A 15,717-nucleotide genomic window follows, 5' to 3' on the forward strand; every position below is an offset into this window, starting at 1 on the left:
GAGATAAGCCCGACTGGTATGAAGGGCTTGGAGATTCGGTTATGGTTTTAAGCTTGTCAGTAAACCCTCAATAAAACCTCAATAAACCTTTCGTGGAGAGCCTGCAGATTGGACTCTGAACTGTTGCTTTTCAGCAAACTGCGTCTGGGAAATGAGAGGGGACAGGGTGGGGGAGCCCTAACACCTGTCTGGGGTAACAGTCCCAAGGAAACTATTGGGTCCCAACCTTCATAACTGTGTGTGTGTGAGGGGGGACCTTCTATTGAATAGACCTTCCATCTATTGACTCCTCCAGGTGTCACATCTCAGCTGTAGCATTTTTAATGTCCTGACTATCCTTTGGTTTCCCTGAGTGGGAGTCTGGAAGTAAGGGTTTTCCCATTCTTCATAACAAGACTGGTTGGTAGGGGAGCCCAGGCCCTGGCACAAGACCCTGTAAGAGGCAACAACATCCAGTATCCAGGAGTGCTTTCCAGCTGCCTCCTTGGGCTTTCTTGCATCATCCACTCTCATGCCAAACCTTACAATTTGCCACAAAGTAGTGAAGAATGAGACAGTAACAATCTTTTGCCCCTCTGGGCTCAGCAGGCAGGCAGGCTACTTCTGCCCAGGGAAAGGGTTCTGCAGCACCCATCTTCCGACGCTCTCAGGATCAGTCGCTCTCCCTGCCCTGAGAGGCCCCTTCTGAGCTGTCTGGCGTTTTTCTCAACTCCACCTACAGCTGGAGCATGCTCCACAGCTGGGAATGAGCATGGATGCCTGGGCCCAGAGTTGCTCCTTTATTCCTGCAGGTCTAGTGTGGGGTTTATACACCCAATCATAACCTCCTACCACACCATCAATTAAATTAAAATAAACAGAAATAACCATATCTTAGGATCATTAGTTCTTTCCATGTCAGCTCTTCCTAATTGCTGTTCAGTAATCGCGGCCCCATCTCTGTTGGGGATTTGCTGCAATTTCAACATTCAGTGGCCAGCAACTGGCATAGCTGCACCAGTGCAAACCTTTACTGTAGACAAAGAACTCTGACATTTGCATTCCCTGCACTTACGCCTGTTTGAACTCCGGATAAACTGTAGCGATGCAAATTGTGGGTTTCTTCAGCTACACATCAGATATGCAATGGTGCAGCTCAACTGTTTGCCTGAAACTGATCGCTGAAATGGGGTTATTCCTTAAAATTGATAATGCCTACATAATGTAATTTGGTGGGTCCCACCCAAGTTCCTGTTCAAGAGGTGTCCATATAATACAAATCACACCCACTAGTGTCTCTATGTGGCAGCTGGGAAGAACATGAGGCATGAATGAACCAGGGAGAACCCAAAATCTATACATTCATAACAATTTTAAAGTCAGGTTGCAGTCCGAAAAATGAATAAACAAAAACAGCACCAAATTTTGCTCAGTACATCTACTCTGGAGCTTGGCAAAGAAAGCTGGAAGATAATATCCTTTTGCACTTACAAATTAAGTAAATTTGATTTGCAGGCCATTGAGTGAACAAATTGCAATGGCAAAAAAAGAAGTGCAAAACGGTAATCCCATTATCTGCTCCCGATGTGTCTTCTGAGTCATTTTGGATTATCATTTGATAGCACCATATTTTTTTTTTACTATTGTCAACACTGCAATCATTTTGTCTTCTGCATTACACAGTCTCAGCAAAGACCAGCTGATTTCTGATTCCACTCTTTCTGACTGCAATGGGATCCAAAGCAGAATGAATACAGCTTGATTTTCAGACACTCGGCGAGGTTACCTTTCTGGCAGGTAGACACATTTCATTTTAAGTGTGAAATGTGCCACAGTGACAGCTCTGGAGACCAAAGCAGGCATAGCACAACTAGAAGGGCGGGCTAACACCAATACCTGTATTAAAAGTGCCATGTTCTGCACTGACTCAGAGAGAAGACTTCCATCTATGGAATCAGTAACATCGTTTCCTCCAGGCTGCCTCAATCCTGCCTTCAAAGGACCACCTTCCAGTATGAAGGTTGATGTGTCTCCAGAGTCCATTCAGTTCTTGAAATTGCTCACAAGAGTCCAATTAGTGCCAGCCATGATGGGATTATTGTTCACTAGCAAGTGGACGGAGACCAATAAATTCACTTCCCAGAGACACTGAACAGCCAGCAGATGGTAATAATATTGAGCCCCTGGCTGATCAGGACAGGATCTAAACCAGGATATTTAGCAAAGCTGGTCAGAAAATGGAGTTTTTCACCTCAAAAATTTTTTAGTTTTCTGTGAAAAATTGAAAATCAAAATATTTGAACACAGAAATGTTGCAGCTGTGCCTCATGGAAGTTGTAGTTTGGGTGTTTATGCTCCCATTCTTCTCTATAGGATGATCTCCCTGATCGGATTATATCTCCCATGATGCATCCTCTTGGTGAGGAGAGGTCATGTGTCACGGCTGTTGTATGATCATGGTTTTTTCAGGCATTCAGTTTTTCAATGAAAAACAACCAAACTCCAGAAAGCAGATTCTTTACATGAAAAAATTCAGTTAAGTGAAAACCCAGTTTTCAGTCAGAAACACATTTTGATGTTTAACGTTACACCAGCCCTAATATTTACCAGCTTTCATTCTTCCTGACAATGTCACTGCCTGTGCAGCCTGGATTTATTTGCACATTGTTGTAAGTTGATAGCTGTCAAGCTGTTTGTTGAGGTTAGCAAAAGCAGTGGTATTTTCTGGTCAACATCTCATTCTAAAAATGAATGAATATCAGTATAATTATGCTTACTGCACCTGCTAATTTGTCCTGAAAAATGCCTTAATAAATTGATTGCATGTTCTGAACAAACATCTCATGAGAGGATTATTTACAAAGACCACAAAAAGCAATCAGAGAGAGAGTGGAGTAATAGCAGGAGGGCTCTGAGAGGAAACCTGAAGGGGGTAGGGTAAGGTGGGGGGGGGTAAGATATAGTTCATGTTATCCTGCAAGAGCTTTAATTAATAAGTATTTCTCTCATTTCATTAATGTCTCACAATTTACATGAATTAACTTGCACATTTGGTTAAGAAGAAAGTTACTCTTCCCAGGCATTGTGACAAGTGCAGTGCCTCTGTCTTTGCTTTGGTTTCTAGGGCCCAAACCTGAAAAAAACTTTATTTGCACAGGACCAGATTCTGTCATCTTTACTCCCATTGAATTCTATGGGGACCATTTGCAGTGTAAGCTGCTACTCAGCGTGCATAAGAATGGCAGAATCCAGTAAACCAATAGACCCACTGACTATTAAGGAAATGACCCTGCCCCATTGAAGCCAAAGGAAGCTTTACCATTGACATCAATGGTACTGGCTCAGGGCCCAAGGACTAGCAGGCTTGAACTGGTAATAATTAACACAATCAACATTTTCAATCAAAACCTAGTTTAAATGTTATATTTCCCAAACTCTAACAAATATTTTAAATTTAAAAGGTGGCACCTCACACCAACCCTTCCCATCCAAACAAATCCACAAACAAACCCTTATTGTAAACAGGTTATAACAACAAAAAGTAATTATGGTGCTAGAAGATTTAAGCTTTGAGGAAAGATTAAAAGTACATCTATAATTACTTATAATTAATTAGTGAATGTTTGCACAGCACTTAAAAAACCTGAGCTCTGGATAATTGCTATTGACATGGAGAATGAGCCTTAATGATGAAGAAGGTTGTGTATGGGATAAATGCACAACGCAGAGCACAGAACCTCACCCACCCACTCCTGTAATAGACCCCTGACCTATGTCTGAGTTATTAAAATCCTCAAATCATGGATTAAAGACTTTAAGGTACAGAGAATTCACCAGCAAGTGAGCCATGCCCCATGTTACAGAGGAAGGTGAAAAAACCCCTGGAGGGAGAGTGAGGCATAAAAGAACATGAAGTCCAGCTGGGCAAGGAGCAGGCTAGTTAATATAAAGCCAGGAAGTTGAGATCAGAAGGAGGCTTAGAGTTTGTGTTGGACAGGCTAAGCAAAGTGAGCTGGAAGAGATCAATGAAATTGAAACTAGCCTGACAGTGAGGATAGGGAAAGTATTGAGGAAGACTGAATACAAATGAGGAAAAAGAAAAAGCCTAGATTCTCTAGAACCAAAAGAAGAGCCAGCAAATAGGAGGGCAGGAACGGGAAGTGGGAAAAATTACATAATAGTAAAATCCCTAGGTAAGGACATAAAGATTAGAGATATTGATCTCCTGAGGACTGCATAGTGCATCAAAAAACTACAGCAGATATAGTAAGAGCTAAGAAACTACATAGTGGAGTCTTTTTAGGGGGATATAAAAACAAAGAACAAATAGGAAGGTTCCTTAACACAAAGGTTCTAGGTAAAATAAAAACAGTCTGTCAGTTACCCCAATTCCTCACATAAACAAGAGAATATATGGTGTGCAAAACTGAAATGTCAGAAATGGAAAAAGCAAGGAAAAAGTGCAGATAAGGTTGATGACTATTAAAAGCCTAATTGCTGAATGCAGTATAGGTGTAGCTGTGTCAGAAAAGGATGTGATAACAATCCCTCAACAGGTGTGCTGGTCACTTTAAAGGGAAGAATCCTACCAGATAGAGTAACTTTAGGGTATCATATATTCTGGACTAAGCCCAATATTCTTCCTCCTGTGAGATATTACAGATGCCAAAGATTTGATCACAGAAATAATTGCAAAGGGACAATACGGTGCAGTTAAGTGTGGAGGTGAGTAGTTACATGATGACTATGAGAAAGAGACAGAACAAATGTTGCAATCATGGAGGCAAGAAGAGCTCCGCATATGGAGGATGTTCTGAGGCAAAGAGGGCTAGAGAAATACAAAACTCCTCAAATTACTAATGACGCCTCATAAGCAGAAGCTGCTAGGAAAGATCTAAAAGAAAAACAAATAGGAAAAAAGAGAACCTGATATGGGGAAAGGGAATAACCAGCAACAAATTAATGGGAAGGAAGTAATGAGTGACATCGGGGCAAAAGGAGATGACCTACTACTTATGGAAACAGAGATTCGTTGTGTTTATGATTGAAGTAATAAACTGTATGCCTCAAACAGGAAAGAAAACAGAAAAAAATAGAATTAGAATTAAAGCTGCTGAAAAGTACCTATGGGCTAGCAACTTATCAGAGGAACGGCTTCATACTTTCCCAAGTGAAGGAAATATTGAAGGTTAAAAGAATGGTGGTGACTATATTCAGCTGAATACCCATAGCTTGATAGTGCATGGGTAGGGAAGTCAGAAAAATGTTTAGAGCAATTCTTTGAAGAGAATAATTTAGTAATAATAAAAGATGGAGCACCTAGCAGATTCAATACAGCTAATGGAAGCTTCTCGTGCCTGGATCTGGGAATTGCTGGGAAATGCAGCTGGAAAATATACAGAGAAGGGAATGAGTAGTGATCACTTCCTGACATTAATACATATCAAGGAAAATGAAATACTGAAGATAAAAATAATATCTCTACTTAGAATCTTTAAAAAAAAAAAAAAAAAGCAAATTAGAAATTCTTTAGAAACAAAAGTGAGGAATCTATGAATGAACAATGTATAAATTAACATAGTGAGGAATTCTGTAGTAATGTAACCAAGGGAATCAAAGACAGCCTAGCTATTCCTAGAATACCAATAGTACTTAAAACATTCAACGGTGGAACAAGGAATATGAAATTGTAACTAGGGAAAGGAATAAGGCATGCAAGACATCAAAAGAAGTCCTTAAATAGTGATGACTTAATAAAATATAAAAGTACAGGGGTTTGCACAAAGGGCTTATAAAAAGAGAAAGCTGGAGAACATACTGCTGGAAATAAACCAAGACAGCAGAAATAGATATAGATAAACAAATTAGGAAAATGAATGAAATAAAGAGAGTCACATTGCAGGGCATGGAGTAATAAGCTCCAACAAAGAAAACATGGAAATTCTGAACACCATGTTTTAAAAAGTCAGTAATGATGAGTATCAGAGGATAGATATTAGGGATAGGGAAAGAACATTCATTAAGGATAATTGTGAGATGAAGAGGTGGGAGGAGGATATGAATATTGTTTTAAATGAAAACTTTATTATGAGAGAACTCCAAAGAGTGATAAGGACCAAAAGCACTGCATCAGGCAAGGACAAAATAAGCTTTGAAATGCTTTAACAGCTAAGTGAAGGAAGCTTGGGTGTGATACTAAAATTGTATAACATATGGAGAAAAGGTGAAATACCAAGAACTGGAAACATGTGATTATTGTCCCCGTGAGGAAGCTGTGTATGTTGTGCTCAAGATCCAAGGCATACATACCAACATGTTTAGGTAAAACCATGGAAAAAATGGTAATGGGGAGATTAATAGCACACCTAGATGGAAACGGGTTCCCAGATGGAAGACAAACTGGGTTTGGAAGAGGTAGGAATGCAATTGACCACATTGTAAGGATAGAGACAAGCACAAAAAACCATGAGAACCAAAGAATTCATAATCTTCCTCACATAGAAAAAGCCTATGATGTGTTATGGAGTGAGGGATTACTTTATAAAGTGTCCTCCATGGGTATTATAGGAAAAAAATGTACAGACAGATAAGGGACTTTTTAAGCAAAAGACCTATACAGGTCCAAACAGGGAAAGCTTTTTCCAACATATATTCAGTTGCAAATGGAACTCCACAGGAAAGCGTATTTAGCACAACTCTCTTTATGATAAATGACCTGATAAATAAATGACATGATAAATAAACATCACCATAAATGAGATGAGGACAGGAATTGGGATCACATTATTTGCTGATGACTATGCAATATGGACCAAAAGTAGAAACCTTGAAAACACTGCCAAAAGAATCAATGATGGACTTAAAAGAAGTGTAGAATGGGGAAACAGGTGGGGCTTCAAATTCTTCATAGATAAAACTAAGGTAATGATCTTCACATCAAGGAAAATCCAAAAAGATGTAAAGTTATATCTATATGACCAACAGAGAAATATAGCAAAAAATTACAAATTCTTAACCATGATATTTGATAACAAGCTCATTTAGAGGGACCATATTGAACACATTAAAGATAAGTGCAAAGGTAGAATTAACCTTCTTAAAAGTCTCTCTACAACATCTAGGAGGCCTGATAAGAAAATGGTAATGCTATGCTAAGTGCTAATTAAACCAATTATTGAGTATGGATGGCAAGCCACAAATCTGAGAAAACTAGACTATATCCAAGCACAGGCATTGCATATCTCATATGGTGCCTTCATCACTATGCCTCTGTGTACTACAAATAACGCTGGTGAAATGACTATCAATCTTAGAATGAAGCTCCTAGACTTAACTCTTTGGGTCAAAGTACTAGTTAATAGTGAAGATAACAACATAAAGCTAATTATATAATTATGGTGGGGAATTAAGTGGAGGCGGGGTAGGGCAAAAAAAAAAAAAATCAAAATTCCCCTTGTAAGTAGAGTACAGAAGTTGCTAAAGGATCTTAAAGAAGAGAGAGGATTGAAAGAGATAAATGAGACATGGAATTATATAAAGAAAGAAAGAAAAGGAGAAGACTGATAAATATACTAGATATAACAAATCAATATATTTGTGATAAGTGGGGACTTTACTGTCAAATATGTACAGATGGTCCCAAAGAGGAAGGAACAGGAAGATTGAGAACAGCTTTCTGCCTGCCCTCACTTGTACTCAAGAAAGCTGTATGGGTAACTAACTTTGTATCCGTCTTTATGGCTGAGCTAACAGGGATTATGCTAGCACTAAACTGGGCTTTAGGTGTGTGACTAGCTGCCATGGCCATCTTATCTGATTGCTTATGAGGGCTGCAGGTAATTTACAGTGGTAAGTCTGAAAGCAGAAATGAAATTCTGAATGAACTTTATTCCTAACAATTGAACTTGTGCAATTGGTATAGCCATAGTAATAGTTTGGATCCCAGTGCATGTAGGAATAGCAGACAATGAATTGATGGACAAACAAGCAAAAAGTGCTATTAATCATGAACAAGTTGATCTAGGAATCCCTTAAGCAAACTGGAATTTAAATACCAAATAAAAAATGAGCTAAGGAAGGAATGGCAAGAACTGCTGGCAAATAAAACAAAGGGGAGGGGGGGAATCTGAGACATGTGCCCTACAGTTGACATAATCAAAGCCCCTGAGAAGGTGAGCGAAGTGGTTCTAGTTCTAATTCTAACAGGGCACTACGGATTGAATACTAATTTATTTCTAATTAACATGAACAAAGATGGACTATGTGTAACATGTAAAGTCCAGGAAACAATACAGACTACCATTTGGGATTGTAAAGACTATCAGGGAAAGGAAGTGTTTATATTGAAAACTCAGAGGATTTAAAATAACAATTATCCTTGCAACATCTATCAAAAATTCAAGGAAAATGGGGCCCAATAAAAAAGCTCTTCTGCAATTCTTTAAGAACACCTGGAAAGATAAGAAAGTCTAAGTCATGAAAAAAATACAAAATACATTGCATGGCAGTCAGACTCTGGAAGCAAGTCTGCTATGCCACAAAACCAAAGGAGGAGGAGGCTGCAGGGTAAGAATCAGCAGTCACTATCTGGGAGTAGAGAGGTGGGAAGGAGAAAATCTAAGAGGGAGAAAGAAACCTTGGGATCTTAACCCTGGAAGAAGGGTCAACCCTGGAGGAACTGTGCAGAAAGAAAGCCTGAGTGGGCTGAGTAGGAAGAAGCCCAGGGAAAAAGCAGCAAAGAATAGGACTGAGCAGACCTTGAGTCATTCATTATACAGTCCCTGGGCTGGAACCCAGTGTAGAGGGTGGGCCTGGGTTCCCCTACCAGCCATAGGACAGTGACACAGGATTGTGAGAAACATCAGCCCGACAGCTTACCCAGAGGGACTTTCATACCCCAGAAAGAGGGGAACTATATAGTGACCTGGCTGGAGGCCCGGATCATGAAAAGGGAGCACCCCAAGTTGCAGAGAGAGAGGGCACGGGGCCAGTGAAAAACAGAAGGGGGCGCCAGACCAGACGAAAGCTGATTCCCCAGACACAGCCATGAGGAGGTTCCCCAACAGTGAGTGAACCCCATGACAGTAAGTTTGATGGAAGCAAACTAAGAGGCAAGGCTTGAATCCTTAGCTGAAATCCCGTCACACTTAGGCACTAAACCACCCTGTCAGTCAGCTGCCTGACTTTTTGGCAGTGCCTGAGTAGTGCAAAGTGGCTGAGACACTGGAGGATATGCAGAGTGATGAGTACAGATTTAAGATCAAGGATATCCTGAGTTCTTATTTATGATTTGTAGGGATGGTTTAAAATTTTCCCACAAAACTGTTTTTTGACATAAAATTGGAGCTTTGATTAAATGACACTTTTTTTCTCTGAAATCTGCTTTCCATGAAATTTTTACATTTTTTTTACATTTTTGTTGAAAAAAACAAATGCCTTAAAAACAAAATATTTTGGCTGAAAAGAAAAATAATTTGGTTTGGAAATGCAACTGCAGTACTTTGTGGGAGTTGTAGATCAACTGCCTTATGTCTCCATTCCGCTATTTGGGCCAAGCTTCCCAGCCAGATCATATCTCTGATAATGTACCATGGCCAGGGACTCCCCTGACGAACTACCTCCCCTCTCCAACAGGGAAAACCATGGTGTATCATGGGAAATGTAGTCCAACCAAGGAGCTCAGGCTATAGAGGAGAAAGGAAGCTTGAAGCACCCAAACTAAATTTGGAAAATATAGACATTGAAATGGTGAGTCTAGCAGACTATGGGATAGTCTCTCCCAAAACACGTGGTGAAGTCCCATTACTTGAATCATTTAAAATGAGGCTGAACAAATCACTCAAAAATACACTGCAGTCATATACAAGAGTCTAGTCAACTTCAAGGCCTTTCACAATTCTGCCCCTCCCTTCTTTTCCTCTTATGATTTGTCCTCATATTGTTTGAAGTCTGAACAAATAGGGGAAACAGAAGGTCTAGGAGGATCTGAGGTGGTGTATGAGGACATAGAGGGATGGAACCCATAAAGAGTAGGAGAAGAAGTTGTTCTTACTAGCTGGTAATAAGACCGCACAAGAAAAATGTAATTTGTATAGAATCCTTCAGACTAATTGTAGCCCAAATCCTTCTGTTTTAAAAATTGCAAAAGAGCAGACAATGTATAGGACAGTATAAAGACAAATTTAAAAATTAACAGAGCTTTCACTCATAAGCCCAATATTAGACTGGTTGGGGAATGAAAAAGTATATACATCCATAGCAGGGATTCAAAATCTGATGAAGAGTCAGTGGGGTTAAGAGATACAGGGAGGTTATTCCAGACACCAAGAGCTATAAAGAAGGATCTCACACCAAGAGTGGCAAGTCAGTGTGAGATGAGTAGAGGTGATGGCAATAGAAGAGGAGAATGAGTGGGGTGAGAGTGGGATTGCAGTAAACGTAGATGCCCTGTGCTGCCTCCCTTGATCAATATTCCTACAATGTACCTTAAAGTACACTTCCTTATTACTTTTCTGGGTTAGATGTTGCTGTGTTTTTGTAGGTGAAAACAAATTTCACTTCAAGGCAAATGTCACTCCCACTTGTTATACAAGTTTTCAACCCACCTACAGCAAATTTTCTAACAAGCTGTGGGCTGGTCTACGCTCCAGTGAGGTTGACATAAGGCACCTTAGGTCAACCTAATTATGTCCGTGTCTACTCTTCAGCCTTCCTCTGGCAGTTGTAAATGCCCTACTACATTCACACAATAACTGCACTTCCATGAGAGGCATAAGGCTTATGTCGGTGTAGTTAGGGTGATGCAGTGTCTGTGCAGACACTGTCCGTTACATCGCTGGACCCCGCTCCCAGCTGGGAGGAACACCACCTGCTCCCCACTGGGAGTGGGGCAGCCTTGTGAACCATGACATTGACAAAACTGCTCTGCTTCTGGGTGTGAGGGGCCGAGATGCCAGGGCAGCTGGACCCCACTCCCTGGCAGGGAGCTACCAGAGGAATTCAGAGCTCAGGATCCTGGTGAGGACATGCACCCCCACCCCCACACACTTCTAGGGAGATTCTGGCACTCCTGGGCATAGCTTCCCCAAACAAAAGACTCACACGCTGCTTATGAGTGACACGTAATACTTAAGCCTTTAGGACCTAATACTTCTACCTGTGAGCAAAGTGACCCATTGAAAATGTGAGTAATGGTTTGCAGGATCTTAAGCCAAGGTCTTTAGGTCAAAGCCAACACCTGACACTTTACCTGGAAGTCCATTTGGTAGCCAGTGCAGTTCACGGAACACTGGTGTAATACACTGCCTATGGGAAATGCTACCTGATTAGCAGGGAGCCATGTTCTATGGCTGGAATTACCAGATGGTTTCAGGAGCCCGTCTGCAGAGAGGATGAGTCCAGTGCAGTCCAAACTGGAAGTGACAAAGGTCTGCATAACCAAGGCAAGGTCCTCACATCTGAGAGAAAATGGCCCAGTTGGCTTTCTATGCACAGGTGATAAAATGCCCTCTCAGCAGCCACTGCTCTCTGGATATCAAGATGTAGCTGAGGACACAACAAAACCCCCAGGTGGTAACATTTAATCACAAATGGCAAGTAAATTCCCTCCACTGGGGATTCATCTTCTCAAGCATTTCCTCTGGTTGTTTCTGCCATCCTATAATCTCTACCTAGACACGGATATGGTACCTGAACTGTAATATCTAAGCACCTCACAAATGTCAATGAATTTATTCTCACAACTGGCCTATGTGGTGGGAAGTTATTGCCATGTCACTGGCACAGACAGACTCAGTGCCTCCCTTATTCAGGAGCTGTTCTCATAAGAGTACAGAATTGTTGGAGTGCAGGACCCTCAGGCATCCTCTCTTCCTCCTCCACCCTGCACCCCTGTGGAGCAAGCAAAGAACTGGTGGAGCTGACTCTCTGTCTCCTGAGGTCTCCTGCAGCAGGGAAGTTCCATAGGTGGAGGTATGTGGGGAGCTTACACTTCCCTTAAGGCCCTCTTGCACCAGTCTAGCTGGCATAGATGGGCCACAGGATAGCTCTGAATCAGGTCATATGGCCTGGATCCACAAAGAGGCTAGGCATTGCGACACATAGCACTACAATGCCTAACTTTTAGGTGCCTAGAAAATAACAGGAACATCACTACAATCCACAAAGCCTCAGTGAGCTCCCTGGGCTTTCTATACAGCACATGGGGAGAGACAGGCACCTAAGAATGCGATCCACAAAAGCCAGCATATTAGATGGGAGAGCCCCCTCAGCTAGCCAGTGGGAGATGCCAATGAGAGAGGTGTGTGCTAAGCCCTGTCCCTCTCACGGTGCCTAAAGCCAGGCTGCAGGAATGGAGCCACCTATCTCTGCTAGCGATCTACAACCAGGAACCCTCTCCGGGAGTCAGAGGGGTTAGGTGCCTAAGTCATTTTTGGTGAGAATTAGTTAGATGCCTGCCTCATTCCACATAAAAAGGGGAGGGAGAAGGACACGGAGGTGCCCACCTGATAACTTTTACCCCAGTGGATGGAGCACTCACCAGGGATGTGGCAAACCCAGGTTCAATTCTCCCCTCTGCCTGATGGGGAGACGGGATTTGAACAGGGCTCTCCCACTTCTTAGGAGGGTGCTTGCAGTGGAGCCTATAAGTTGGATTTAAGTGCCTAAACCCCAGACTTCAGTGCCTAATTATCTCTGTGGATCTGGGGCTACGTACGTTGTCCAAGCCAGATAATGCAGAACTAAATATTAAACTCAGATACTCTCAGTCTCTGTCCAATGCCTTAATCCCAAGGTCATCCTTTCTCGCATTACCTGTAAGCATTATTTGAGCCTTATCTGAGCTGGAACTCATCCACCTAGCCCCAGTCTCCACTGGACACTGAGTTTGTCATTCACCCACACTGGCAGGGTCTGAAGATACGCAAATGGAGAACTGGGTGACATCAGCCTACCAAAAACATTGCAGGTTATAGCTTCTCATGAACTGACATAATGAGCCCATATATCTGTTGAAAAGGAGAGGCTCTGGATTGGAAACTGAAAACTCCCAACACAAGAGGGCCCTCCATGAAGCTGAGCAATTGCCCACTATTCCCTTCCAGCATCTTTCTCTTAAGGGTAACTGCCTCTACCCCTGCAGAGGTCTTCAGGTGAGCCAGAAACACCTCCTGATCAGCAGTATATGTAATGCTGCACCCTCAGTGCTGGGGCTGCAGGAAGGGATTGCATTTGGGATTTCTGGATCTAAACGCATGAGCCTCTACTTTCTGAGCTAAAAGATAGCCAAGACGGTAGCATGCTCATACACATCTGTATGTGACCCAGCCACCACTAGAGGGGCACAGCACCACAATGAGTTGGTGTAGATTATGTATCAAAGCCCATGAATAGATGTTAAAAAATCACGTAGAAATTTGGCTTTGTTGGCTTCGCCCCTTCCAGTCCAGTGCTCAGCAAAGACCCTGAGGAAAAGAAAATCTGGCCTACATTTTTCCAAACCACCTTAGTCTTTAGATAGTGACTTGCCTGCAGAAAAACTATGAGTACAAAGGATTATTATTTTGTATATACTTCTAGAAGTATAATTGACTCATTATAGAGAGAAATATGCCATCCTTCCACCCTCAAAATGTGTATTTTTTTCATATCCTACATTCTCTCAAGAAGTCCCAGGTTGCCAGATTGTTCACATGGTTACATTTTCACTCCCTTTGTTTTTTGTATAAAATCAGTGCAACTCTGCAATCCATTTCAATTTATTTCATGGAGCTAGTCTGAATGACTCAACTGTCTTATTTGTCTCCCCGCTGCTGTAGGGAGGCTTTGAATATTTCCCTTGCAGTTTACGGCTGGTAATCCCAGCTAGTTGCCTTTGTCCCATTAAGCATTTAATGCTCTTACAAACTGGTTTTGAATCTAATATATTTGTTAGATTCTGCATTGTCTGTGATTATATATGTGTTCGGTCACACAGCAGATTTGTGTATTATGTGTATATGGGTATACTCTTGTGTGTATGTGTATAGATCCATGCATATATGTGTTTACACACAACTATGTTTGCAGTACAGAATACCCCAGTTTATCCAAAACCCTATTATTTGAACCTCTGCATTATCTGAATCCCTTCCTTGTTCCCTAGCATGAGATATATAATAGATCAGAGACCCCCAACCAGGACTCAGAGGAGGAGAGGTTGAGTACTCGGCTGCTGGGGAGGCAACCCTTCTGCTGAATGGCTCCTGCAATAGACCAGGGAGCCCTCTGCAGCTCCCTCTGTCATGGAATTAAGTGAATGGGGCCTTTGATAAGCGATTATGTGGTTAATTACCTATAGCTTATGTTTAATAAAATCTACAGAAAACAGCTACTGTTTATTCTAAGGGGACTGAAACTGAGTGTGGTTTTTTCATTGGCTCTCTTCCAGTACCAAAAGAAAGGGGAAGGGCCAATGAGAAATCAGGACCTTGAGACTGACAGTCCACAAGGCCAATGAATAGAGGTCAATGTTCCAGGTCAGACTGATTGACAGGGCAGGCAGTCCAATAATGGGGCCAGGAGCCCCATCCTCTTTGTGAGCTGGAGATGCCTGGGCCAGAGTGGGGCCGAGCTAAGGAGAGAGCAGCAACCTGAGCTGAGTTGGGGAGTGGAGCTGCAGCAGCCAGAGGCAGAGGGGCTACAGGAGCTGGGCTGGAGGCAGCAGTAGCAGCACTGAGGTTGGGTGGGAGTGGAGCAGTCCAGAGCTGAGTGTAGCTGGGGAGAGCAAGGACCACCATAGGCAAAGGGCCCAGTGCAGGGAGACGCGATCGGCCAAGAGGCTTTGCAAGCCAGAGTTGGAGGAGAATCATAACCCCGATGGGGGAAATGCTGTAAAGAAGGGTCCTGCCATCTAGAGCCTGAGGGCATGTGGCCACCACCAGAGCAAGTGTCCAACCCGCTGCATCCCTGCAGCACAACCAGGACCTGGGAAGGAGGCCTGGGACATGTAAGGAACAGACTGTGAATTCCCTTACATCCCAGAGAAGCTATGTGTGGTGTCCCTGTGCCCACAGAGTGGGGTTAAATGTTCTCCTTTAACCTTTTCCATTTTTACTTATTTTTTTAATTGGTTGCTGTTTAATCAATTGTATTGCTTTGAACTCTATGCAATGATCAGTGGGTCAGGGAAGCATCCAGTGTGGAGAGAGTACCCAGGAGTGGGGGCACCCTAGCCCCTGTCCTAAGTGACCACAACAAGATTGGGAGTCAAGCTCCCCAGGAATCCTGGCCCCAGCCTTGTCGGGGCTACAGGGACCCTGCCACACAGGAGAGTGGAAGAGAAGCCCTCAAAGTCAGACAGGCCTCTGGGTAAAGGGAGTGGGAGCAAGGACTCAGATCCTTTCGCAAGCCAATTCTACCAGGGTAGTATATGAGACAGGAAAGTTCCACACAATAGCAGGATCATTCCTCTGCTTACATTTAGAAGAGCTCAGGCACTCAAAGGTCATATTTAATCTGGAGATTTTACTCTAACAAATCCTTAGTGTGGGCAGCAAACTGATATTGGCCATGATTTGCACTGGTGGTTGGCTATCAATAGCTGAAATCAGGGCATATCCCCAGTGCAGACAAGGTCAGCTACTGTAATGATAGTCATGTTATAAAAATATAGACAGAACAGAATGGAGTTCCAGGTACCCCATTCATTTATGTATTTATATGAACTGCACATCTATCTGTATGTGCGCTGCTGCTGCA

This window comes from Emydura macquarii, unplaced genomic scaffold (assembly GCF_026122565.2).
Source record: "Emydura macquarii macquarii isolate MOO-44397 ecotype Brisbane River unplaced genomic scaffold, CSIRO-AGI_Emac_v2 contig_2676, whole genome shotgun sequence".
Taxonomy (NCBI): domain Eukaryota; kingdom Metazoa; phylum Chordata; order Testudines; family Chelidae; genus Emydura; species Emydura macquarii.